The 10,559-nt window shown below is 54.3% G+C and overlaps 1 protein-coding gene across 1 annotated transcript in view; it reads left to right on the top strand.

The window, feature by feature from the left end:
- The window catches only part of ITSN1 (intersectin 1), a 206,838-nt gene that overhangs the window by 162,323 nt on the left and 33,956 nt on the right, over nucleotides 1-10,559 (top strand). The gene's annotated exons all lie outside the window — the stretch shown is intronic.

Raw genomic sequence — 10,559 nt, 5'->3', positions numbered from 1 at the left:
CCAACCTTGCCACCCGCTCCTCCCTGATCAAGGAGTAGAGGATTGCCCCCTTACAAGACGGGTTTTGAAGACTAGAACGACCGTGCAGCTGAGTGGCTAACTGTCTCTTCGGGCTTTCGGTGTACGTCCTTGGTACATTGACAGGTGTGTGACTGGACTCGGCACAAAACACTGTTCCGAAAGATGTATCATAATAAGTGTCTGTTGATCGTCCAGAGAACGTGCGGGTGGAGGTGGAAACTTTCACGGCTTCCGTACTGCTCTCCGCCATCCGTTTCTGCCTCGCACACGCCAGTCTCGTCGCCTTTGTGGAAATAAACCAGCGTATGTGTTGACAAAACTCTTTGCCGCGACGACCACACGCTTGATTCCGATCATGAGCTTCACTTACCAGCCCTCCTCTGCCAGTCATTGGAAAAATGGTTTCCTTTATCAATTCAGCAAATATCTTGGCGGGGAGGGATCCATCACGTGGAGTGTGCTGCTTAATCACTACAAGAGGCAGGGTCCCCATGCTCATGGGGTCTGCGTTCTAATGGGAAGAACCAGCAGAAAACCAAACTACTGCAGTCCATGTAAAGATAGGTGGGCCGTGTCATACGGTGATAAGTCCCGGGCTGGAGGTATGGTCTCAAGGCGCCACTGAGCAGGCCATCCAGAGCAGATGGGGCGGGCAGGGCGGCGGCAGGGAGAGGGTCAGAGAACCCTCCCCGGAGGAAGTGATATTTAACCTGAGACAAGTAGGGGCCAGATGAAGCCGGAAAGAGAAGTGGCTGTGGCTGTTCCAGGCACAGATGGTCAGGACGTGCAAAGGTCAGGAGGTGGGTGGAGAGATCTCTGTCCCCAACCTCCTCCCTGCCCTCCCCCCGACTTGTGGAGCAAGGATCGAGGCAGCAAGCCCCATCTCTTGCCCAGGACTCTTTCCCCATATAAGCCAATGTTTCTTCTCCAGCCTTGAGTTTGGCTGAAGTGACACATTGTCAAGGTGGGTACCAGTCTGTACTCTGTGTAACTCTCTCTACAACACCCCCTCTGTAGATCATTCCTCCAGCTTCCTTCTGGTCTGTGAACTGACACAGGCTATTCCCCAGGACATGCCCTTCTCCCCTCACAGACCATTCGGTTTGTATTTGATTTAGAGTGTCCATCCGACCCAGTTCTTCTCAACCAGGGGCAACACTGCCGGCATCCAGTGGGTGGAGCCCGGGGATGCTGTGAACTGTACCGCAGGGCACAGGACCACACCCACCACAGAGAATTCTCTGGACTCCGATGTCACCAGCACCAAGGTTGAGAAACCCCAGTCCCACCCACTGGCCACCGTGGTTAATGTTCACCAGGTTGTTCACGGCCAGAAGAGGTGCCTTGCTGGTGGTGGCTGAGTTTATCCGGTAACTACTGTTGAGTAAACACATCATAAGTTCAGAAGTCACATCATAAGTTCATGCTCTGTATCTGTGGCATAAAAAGTGCCCCAGAATCTTGGGTCTGTATTTTAGACTTGATCTTACTCTTCTTGGCTATTCCCCATTCTGTGCAGTTTGGTACCGAAGTACTTTTAGTCCCATTTTCAGAAAAACCTGCTTAACAGGAAGTTGAATAAAAGAGGGCAAAAGCAAGTTAATTAATTAAATTAATTAAATTAGCAAAGTGAAGCTAGGTATCTCCTTTGGCCCCCACCTTTAAAGATGTCAGATATTTTTGTTTGTTTAGTTGTCTAACAAAAACAACTGGTCATCAAATCATTTCCGTTCATAATTGGTGCCGATTGGCCATGTGAATATTTGCAGCTGGCCTGTGGGGACAGCGCCACATGGACAAGACATGTACAAATCAGATCCCCCTCCTTTTGCAGTGCTGAGTTGCCTTCCTAAGGCCAGCTGTCTCTCTGCACCGCAGAGCAGGTCCAGGAGAGCTGCGGGAAAGGAGTCACGGCCAGTGGGCCAGAGCCTCGAGTGCCTCCGCATAGAAGGGGCATCCTGGAGAAGCTGACTGAAAGGAAGGATTCATCCCTTTGTAGTAAAAGAACATTACACCATTACACATATGGTGGAAACTGGTATCTGCCCTGTTTCTGGAAGGGAACTGGGCAGATCCAGACTCCCATAGTAGATGGCAACAGGGTGCTTGATGCCTTCTTTGATCCCATCTGAAGAAAACCCTGGTAATACCAGCTTAAGAAGACCCTCGCAGTAGTAGGTTAAAGCATGGAATCACCACTGTTCCCACTTCTCACCTATAGAACAGCAAGCTCTGTGGGTCAACACACTATATGACCACCTTGGTGTTTAGTAGGTCAAGTACTCAGAAATGCCTGTTTGAATGAGTGGGTTGAGCAGTTAATGAACGAGAAAGAGGCACTGGGGTTGTGTTCTGGGCCCACCACGTCACCCCCCGAGAGGATACCAAGGTACATCTGCAGCAGTCCCCTTTCCTTTGGCTGTGAGCTTCCCAACAGCAACAGGCTCCTTGGGAGGGGCTGCTCCTGGGGTCTGTTGCCCATCTGGCCTATGAAGGAGGCCACGGACCAGAGATGCCAGCGCATGGCAACCTTCCTCTGTACCAGGTCTACGCCCAGCACGGGGTCAGGGAGGCCCCCGCCCAGATCACAGTTGGGGAACGGGCCCGACAAAGCACAGTCCTGCCTCCTGGCAAATTGAAAACTATTTCTGAGAATGAATATTCATGTTTTTCCTCCAGCAAAAGTATAAGTTGATCCTATTCGTTCCTTTTAATTCCAAAACACCCAAGAGAATTTTTATGAAAACTACATTGACTGCCAGCGGTCCTAAAATGCACAGGAAAAAAAACCCCAAGTCTTGAAAATGTCTGATATTTTGGATCTGGTGGGACAGGAGAACATAATAAGGTCAAAGATCACGATAGCTTTATGTGAAGATTTCACTTCAGCCAGAATTCTCTTGGGCCCTTTCTTTACGAAAACTCCACACACAAAAAGCCAGATTTCCAGAATGTTTCCTGGTGTGTAACTATTCCATTTCAAAGGGTTCCAATGCCGCTCAGGAGAAAGTTCTTTTCTTTTTAAATATCTTCTAGTTTATTTATTTTGAGAGAAAGAGAGTGCATGGGAAGAGCAGAGAGAGAGGAATAGAGAGAGAATGCCAAGTAGGCTCCGCACTATCTGGGGCTCGAACTCACTAACTGTGAGATCATGACCTGAGCTGAAATCAAGAGTCAGACGCTTAACCGACTGAGCCAACCAGGTGCCCCAAGGAAGTTCTTTGAATTAAAACCCCCCTGGTCATTTTTATTTTTATCATTTTTTTTAAATGTTTATTTTGAGAGAAATCACAAGCAGGGGAGGAGCAGAGAAATAGAGAGGGAGAGAGAGAATCTCAAGAAGGCTTTGCACTGTCAGGGAAGGGCCCAGCTTAGGGCTCGATCTTGAAAACCGGGAGACCATGACCTGAACTGAAGTCAAGTGTCCCATGCTTAACTGAGCCACCCAGGAGCCCCTCCTCAGTCATTTTTAAATGATGGAACTTGATTCACACACACACACAAAAAAGTTTTGTTTGTAAAAAGTGAAAATCATCTATAAAATTTTACCAGTGCAACTTGCTGTTAAGCACACCCTACCTCTCAGAAACCACCAGGTTATTGTTTTATGTTGTTAACAGGCTGTGTGTGTGTGTGTGTGTGTGTGTGTGTGTGTGTGTGGCAGAGGGACAGTGATTCAGGGGTGAGTTATATGCCTCGTCTTTAGCTTGGTAACATTGGGTGGGGTGGTGAGAGAGACCCATCAGGCTATAGAAGATTCTGGCTGAGGCGGACAGCTGCGGTTCCCACATCTGCTGGGCACCTGAGGTCAGGGTGATGTTGCAAGCCTCGAAAGAGGAAGTGTCCCCTTGACTCAACCCGACGTTTTTTAAACTTGGGCAGATCCTCCTCTTTATGTAGTTTCTCCAGAGGGACCCACAAAGGGGAAAGACCCTTTTTTACACTCAGTTGAACGGACTTGCTTCCCCTGGTTTCTTCCCCTTCTCTGTCCTGCGCTGCCCCCTCCCTCCTTGGTTCCCGTCACACACACTCAGGCACACTGGGCCCACCTGCTGCACTCCAGGCCCCACCAGGAAAGTGGGGGAAGGTCTATGCGCCGGAGAGGCCATGTGCGCTCATGCGCATGCGCAGTATGCCCCCCAACCCCCACCCGCCATCGTTCCATGAAGTGCAGATCTGGGAGAGCGGTGCTCCCTAGCCCTGCGCTGTGAGCTGAGAGCCTGACGTTGTCAGGGGCCGCGCCCACCCTCGCTGGCTAGTCTTTTGACCCTGTGCCACCGAAGGACACCAGCACCCCCGCACCTGCCGCCTCGCGTAACCACGAGCGCCTCTGGAAGGGTGGAGGCCGGGTTCCTCTTCCCGCGTGTGGTTCACGCAGAGCTGGGAGTTGCGGGAGCTGTTGCCACATGCCAGCACCCTGTGGCACCTGCTCAGGACGCACCCAGCCTCCTCAACCCTCCTAGTCCTTCCCACCCCGACCGCAGGATCTTCCAGAGATGCCCCTGCTCAGGGCCGCCCCAAGAACGGTTGCCGTAGCGGCTCCGTTTCCACGGCGGCCTCGGCCCGAAACACGTGGCCCCAGGATACTAACGCAGCTTATCCACAAGTCCGGTGTAATTTCTCCTTCCATTTCTCTTAAAGTCTGGAGTATTTTATTTTCCTGTAGGCAGATGGTGGGGGTGGAGGAGCCAACAGAAGGGTATCCTGGGCGTTAACAGAGGCCAGAAAGGGACACAAGGCAGTGGTTCTGGGGCATGGGTTCAAATCCCAGCTCTCCCACGTCCTAATTGTGCGATTGTGGGCAAGTTACTTAATTAACCCCTTTGTGCTATAGTTTCCTCATTTCCATACGGAGGGATAATAATTGCACCCAGCAGGTAGTAAGCCCCCCACAGATAATAGCCTTCTTGTCATTGTTAGTGGAGAGAAAAGGCATTTGCACCTGATCCTGACCATGAAGGAGTCCATTGAACTGGCTTCCTCCTTTTAAGACTTTACAGAAAACAGTGCGTTTGTAGATAAGGGATTTCAGAGAGAAAAGACTGTTCAGCTTCTTTAAATCCTTCAGGCATCTCACTTATTTGTGCACAGACCGGGGTCCCCTTCTCGCCAGCAGTGGGAGGCCCACCTGGGTTGAGGCACGCACCTTCCTCGCGCCCCCTCGGTGTGCGGTGACACCAGCCCGGGCCGCAGACTCCTGGCAGATGGGAGAAGCTGCCCTGTGTTTCACACGGCTGGCACCGGGAGGCTGACAGAGCAAATGGAATGTGCGAGGCTTCTAAATGTCACGTCCGTGGCCCGTGTTGGCAGGCCCGGGCAGCGCCCCACAATAAACCCGTCACACGTGCGGCGAGTCGCTGGATCCCTTATTTCTCATCTCCGCATTCTGTGGCCCCTGTGTTCTCTGGCCAGCAAAGAAAGACGCAACGTTCGGCCCCCAAACCTGCCGGCAGCGCGTTCTTTTTGTTCTTTGTGGTTTGTTTTTAAGCAACCATACAGCTTGGATAAGGGACGTGCGTCACAGGGGGGCGGGGGGACCCCAAAGCGCCGTCTCCAGCACACTGGGGGACGAGTTTTCTCCTGCCCCGTTGCCGGTACCCTGAGATGCCTGTCAGCATCCACAGCTTTGGGTCTTGGATCCGTCTGGTCTGTTTGCCAGGCCTCGGGCAGACTTTGAACCCTCTAATCTGCCCCAGCAGAGAAGCCGAAGCCAGAAAGTTCCCTCCTCTGCGGGGCATTACCTTGTCCTTCGGAGGCCGCTGTGGGAAGACCCCACACGTCTGAGTCCCCCGTACGACCCTCCACTGTCGCGGCCTCCCTCACGGTAGGAGCCCTCGCCCCACCCTCAAGGGGCAGAAGTAGTCTGCCAGTCCTCTCCCCCTCCCTCCCCTACCCCTCCCCTGCACCCTGCTGTGTCAGCAGCTCCTGGGGGGCCAGGAGGGGCCCAGGCTGCCTGCATTTCCTGGCAAGCAGCTCCTCTCCTGCTCCTCCCGGAGAGTTGGAGCGTCGTGGCCGAGCAACATGGGGCCAGGTGACAGGGCTGTGCTCAGTGAAACACAGACGAGCCGCCTGCTCTCATGAAGCTTGTAGGAGCCAGAGGAAAACACCAGCTCACGACGAAACAGTCATTTCAACTGCTGCTGGGTGACATGGGCCAGAGCGTGACTGAGGGCCAGGGCTATGGTGGATGGGATGGCCCGGGAAGGCCTTTCTGGAGAGGCGACATGGGGGTGCAGCTGGCATGCAAAGGTCAGGGAGAAAAGTGTCTTAAGCCTGAGGAATGGCAAGTGCAAAGGCCCTGAGGGTGACCAAGTTTCTCCAGCCCTTGTATAAAGACCACTAGCCTTTTTTTTTTAACTTTATTTATCAATTTTTGAGGGCAGTGGGAAGGTTGGGGCAGAGAGAGAGAGAGAGAGAGAGAATCCCAAACAGGCTCCACACCGTCAGCACAGAGCCCGACACAGGGTTTGAACCCAAAAACCGGGAGATCATGACCTGAGCCGAAACCAAGAGTCAGTCGCTTAACCGACTGAGCCGCCCAGGAGCCCCAGGACCATTAGGCTTCTAACCGGTCCCTGCTCCAAGCTCACTGCCTTCCAGCCTCTTCTCCCCGTGGGCAGAGAGCTTTTTAAAAAATGGAGCTTAGAATCTGCTAACGAGCCTCCAGGGCTTCCTGGTCCTCCTGTGATAAGGACCCAAATCTCACAGCTGCCTGATCTGCTCCCTTCTCCATCCGGCCCGGACCCCTCTCTTCCCTTCTCCGCACTGACAGCTATCAGTGCTCTCTGTGGCACAGCTCAGTCACCCCTTGCCCAAGGAGGCCTTCCCTGATCGGTGCCTTCCTTTCCGAGCTGCTGGTGGAACCCATAGACGGCCGCTGTCATCCAAGCACCTTCCAGGTTTCTAAGACCAAAAAATGTGGCAGGTGCCGGGGACGTGGGCCTCCAGCTTGCAGGAGGGGCCGCTGATGCTTGAAGAGGTGAAGCCCCGGGCCGAGCCCCTTCCAGAGCCGGTCGCTACCATCCGGATCTCACATCCTCTGTGCCCCCTTTTGCCTGCCCGTGATGACCCTGCACAGCGGTCCGCCTTCTGCTGCTGCGGCGGGTTCCCTCTTGAAACCCGTCTCCTCTGACGGGCCGACCACTTGATGGAAATGCCCCCCTGAATCACTGGGCCACCCATGCTGGGCGTGAAGTGGGGAGGAAGTGACGGTGTGTGGACAGTGTGGACACGGGGCCTTTCCCCACCTAGAGATCACATCACTCAGCCTCCCAGAGCGTCATCCATCGGGCTGGGGTCCGTGGACCCCCCTTGCCCGGCCCCACTCTGCCTGACTCATCCGACCCAACCAGCACCTCCCCACCATCACCACATCTCCTCCCCACCTTGCAGGCCCCGGCCCACCCCCACCTGTCTCCCTGTCTCCTCCACCTGGGTGGGTCCTCCCCCCCCCCCTTACTGCCCAGCCCAGCCCCACCCACTCGCCATGACTCAGCTCTTTGCTGAACTGCTAGTAACTCATTATACATGAAGGTGAGTGAATGGGGGCCACGCACAGACACACAGATACTCATCTCCCACCCAAGACTGTGAGCTCCCTGGGGGCAAGGCCATATCCCACAGAGACCCGCACAGGAACAGCACTAATAAGTAGCGATGGTGCCTCCCCATTGAATGGTTTATTGTGCGACACCCCATCTCCTCGGTAGCTTATAAACCAGAGGGCAGCGTCTACCTTGCACGCTTGCGTGTCACCCAGGGTGGCTGCCCATGGCGGTCATTCAGGAGCCTTAGTGGACAGCCCCTCTGCTCCACAGGCTTGCTCCTTCCTCCCCATCTGGGCTGCAAGGAAAGGACCCATCGGTGCCCACTGTCTGTGCTGCATGTGGCCTCGAACCCTGCATAAAGCTGTGTTTGGGAAGGCACCGTGGCTTGAAAGATAAATTCACGTGAGAAGACCCTGGGACTGGAAATGAGCGTATTGGTCAAAAGAATTGTCAGTCGTCATTCTTATAACCGCCCTAACTACCATGTATTTATTGCATGTGTTTGGTTTTCTGTCTCCCCCACTAGAATGGAAGCTCCATGAAAGCAGGGACCTGAGCGCATCTATGCAGTCGCTGAACATGAGCAGGAAATGTCCCGGGCTCAGGTTGTCTCTTGTGTCCCACCGGGGTCAGTTTGCCAAATTAGGAGAGACCGCAGGGGACCGGGCTATGCTTAGACCCGCGAGAAGAAAGTTCCCCTGGGACTGGAGGATGCCGGCCCCTCTGGACCGGAGCTGGGTCCCGGGACTGGCCCGCCAAGGTCACTGTCAGAGGAGACACAGCCGCCTTGACCCAGCCTGGCTGCCGCCGGCCCGATAGGCTCGGGCGCCATGGACCAGAGCATCCCCACAGCCAGGTCTTTCAGGAACGCACTAGGAGAGGAACAGGGATGGGCCACCCTCGGGCCCACCCTTTGAAAAGCTGGTGGTTTCCTTGTGGGTCTCCATCTCCCAAGGCAGCAGGAGCAAAGGGCTTATCCCTGATAGCAGAAGTCACCGCGCGTCTGTGGACTCGCTGTCCCATCGATACAACGAGGCCGTTGAGCAGCGTGACCTTTTGAGCTCTAGGCTGAGCGTTGGGGGTCAGGTGGTGGCATCGTGGCTTCCAGGAACAGAGCATCAGAGGCTGTCTGGGCTCCAGGCCATGGACGGAGGGACGACATTCTGGGTTTCAACCATATTTCCCTTTGGACAAGTTGCTTGAGGGACCCGCCTTGGTCTGGGATCGGTCTTGGTCAGCGATTGTGACGCTCTCATGCTACGTGAGCCCGGCAGATCCACTCTCTGAATCTTGCTCCCTTTTCACACCAGGTGTCTTGATTTCTGGCCCGTCTTCCCTTCACTCTTGGCTCCATGCATCACAGAGACCCGGGTCGCACCCCGGCCAGGCGGATTTGGCTGGTCTGGGCTCCCGCGGGGACGCTGGGCCTTATAAATCTCCTTACGTGATTCCAACATGCAGCCATTCTCAGGGGCCACAGCCCTCACCCTGCCTCCATGAAGCTGCCACCGTGATCCTTCCGAAACACGGCCCAAACCATCCCCAGCTCTGCAACCAAAGACAGAGATGTAGACGCCTCGCTCTGCTATTCAAACTCCTTGACTGTACCTCCCTCTTCACCTGGGCTGGCCTGTGTCCCTTCCCCCGCCAGACTGAAATGTTGAAGCCCTTACCCCCAGCACCTCAGAAGATGACTCTTTTTGGAGATGGGGGCTTTAAAGAGGTCATTAAGATGAAGCCGTAGATAGGGTGGGCTCTACTCCAATCTGACTGGTGTCCTCAATAAGAAGAGGAGATCTGGACACCAAGGGTCACCAGCAATGATTTTGTGCAGACGAAAGGCCACGGGAGAAGATGGCCACCTGCCCGCTAAGGAGAGAGGCCTCAGAAGAAATCAAACCTGCTGGCACCTTGACCTTGGACTTGCTGCCTCCGGCACTGTGAGACTCCGTTTCCCGTGTGGGAGCCCCCCGGTCAACACCAGCTGACTGATACATCCCCTTCCCAACAAGGCAGGAGGCATGGTGCTTCTGAGCAGTACCTCCAGGGTAGGGCTCCCTCTGCCATTGATTAACTGAGGCTTTGGCAAGTTACTTAGCTTCTCTGTGCCTCAGTTTCCCTGTTGGTTCAATGAGAGATTAAGAGCAGTAGCTGCCACGCAGGATTGTTGGTGAGGACTCTGTGAGTTCACACACCTACGGCACTTGGAACCGTGTGGCTCATGCGAGCACACAGTGTTGCCTTTCTTTCCGCCCTGTGACCCCAGCATCTGCTTCCCCCTCCTCACCCGTGTCTGGGGCTCATACTCCCCTTTTCTCCAGCTTCTTCTGTTTGGATCCCTCACTACTTTGCCTCCCTACGTTGCCGTGTGCCCGACGGAGTCCAACTCAAATCCCTGCTCCTCTGGAAGACATTCCCAGGTCCCTCTAGTCAGAACTACTGCCTCATATTCCAATAAACGTGTGTCCGTACTTCTAACACCCAAGCCTGCCTTGTGTACCCAAAGAATTTATTTATGGCCGCCGCCGAGGGTCCCTGAGATACCACAGGGTGGTAGGCATTGAAAACGGGGGCTCAGCAAGAAAGGAAAGCAAAGGCGGTAACATCAGTGGGGCCAGGAAAGAGCTAGTGAGTGCACCGTGGGAAGTTTGTCGTCGCCGCGCCAGGGATTCCGGCATCGGTTATAAAGCCATAAACCTCATGCCTTTAATTAAAAAGTTACCCATATTCTTATTCATGGCAAATTAAGAGAGAACCTATCCCTGAGAGTAATTTGATTTTTGCAAATTCTCAATAGTCATTAAACTGCCTGGCACCCCGTGCAGACTGGATTTCCCTTCTTGGGAGAAAATGTGACCTGGAAGCCACCTTGACCCTTGGAAGCTACTGGGTTAGAACTGAGTGTGGCTGAGTGGAAGCCCCCCGGAGGGACCCAGCCTAATGGGGTCTGGTGGGTCCCCCCCAGACAGGCTGGAGAGGGCTGCCTGTGTT

This window comes from Crocuta crocuta, unplaced genomic scaffold (genome assembly GCF_008692635.1).
Source record: "Crocuta crocuta isolate KB4526 unplaced genomic scaffold, BGI_CrCroc_1.0 scaffold84, whole genome shotgun sequence".
NCBI classification, from domain to species: Eukaryota; Metazoa; Chordata; class Mammalia; order Carnivora; family Hyaenidae; genus Crocuta; species Crocuta crocuta.
Note: the sequence above shows the minus strand (reverse complement) of the source record. Positions and strands in the feature narration are given on the sequence as shown.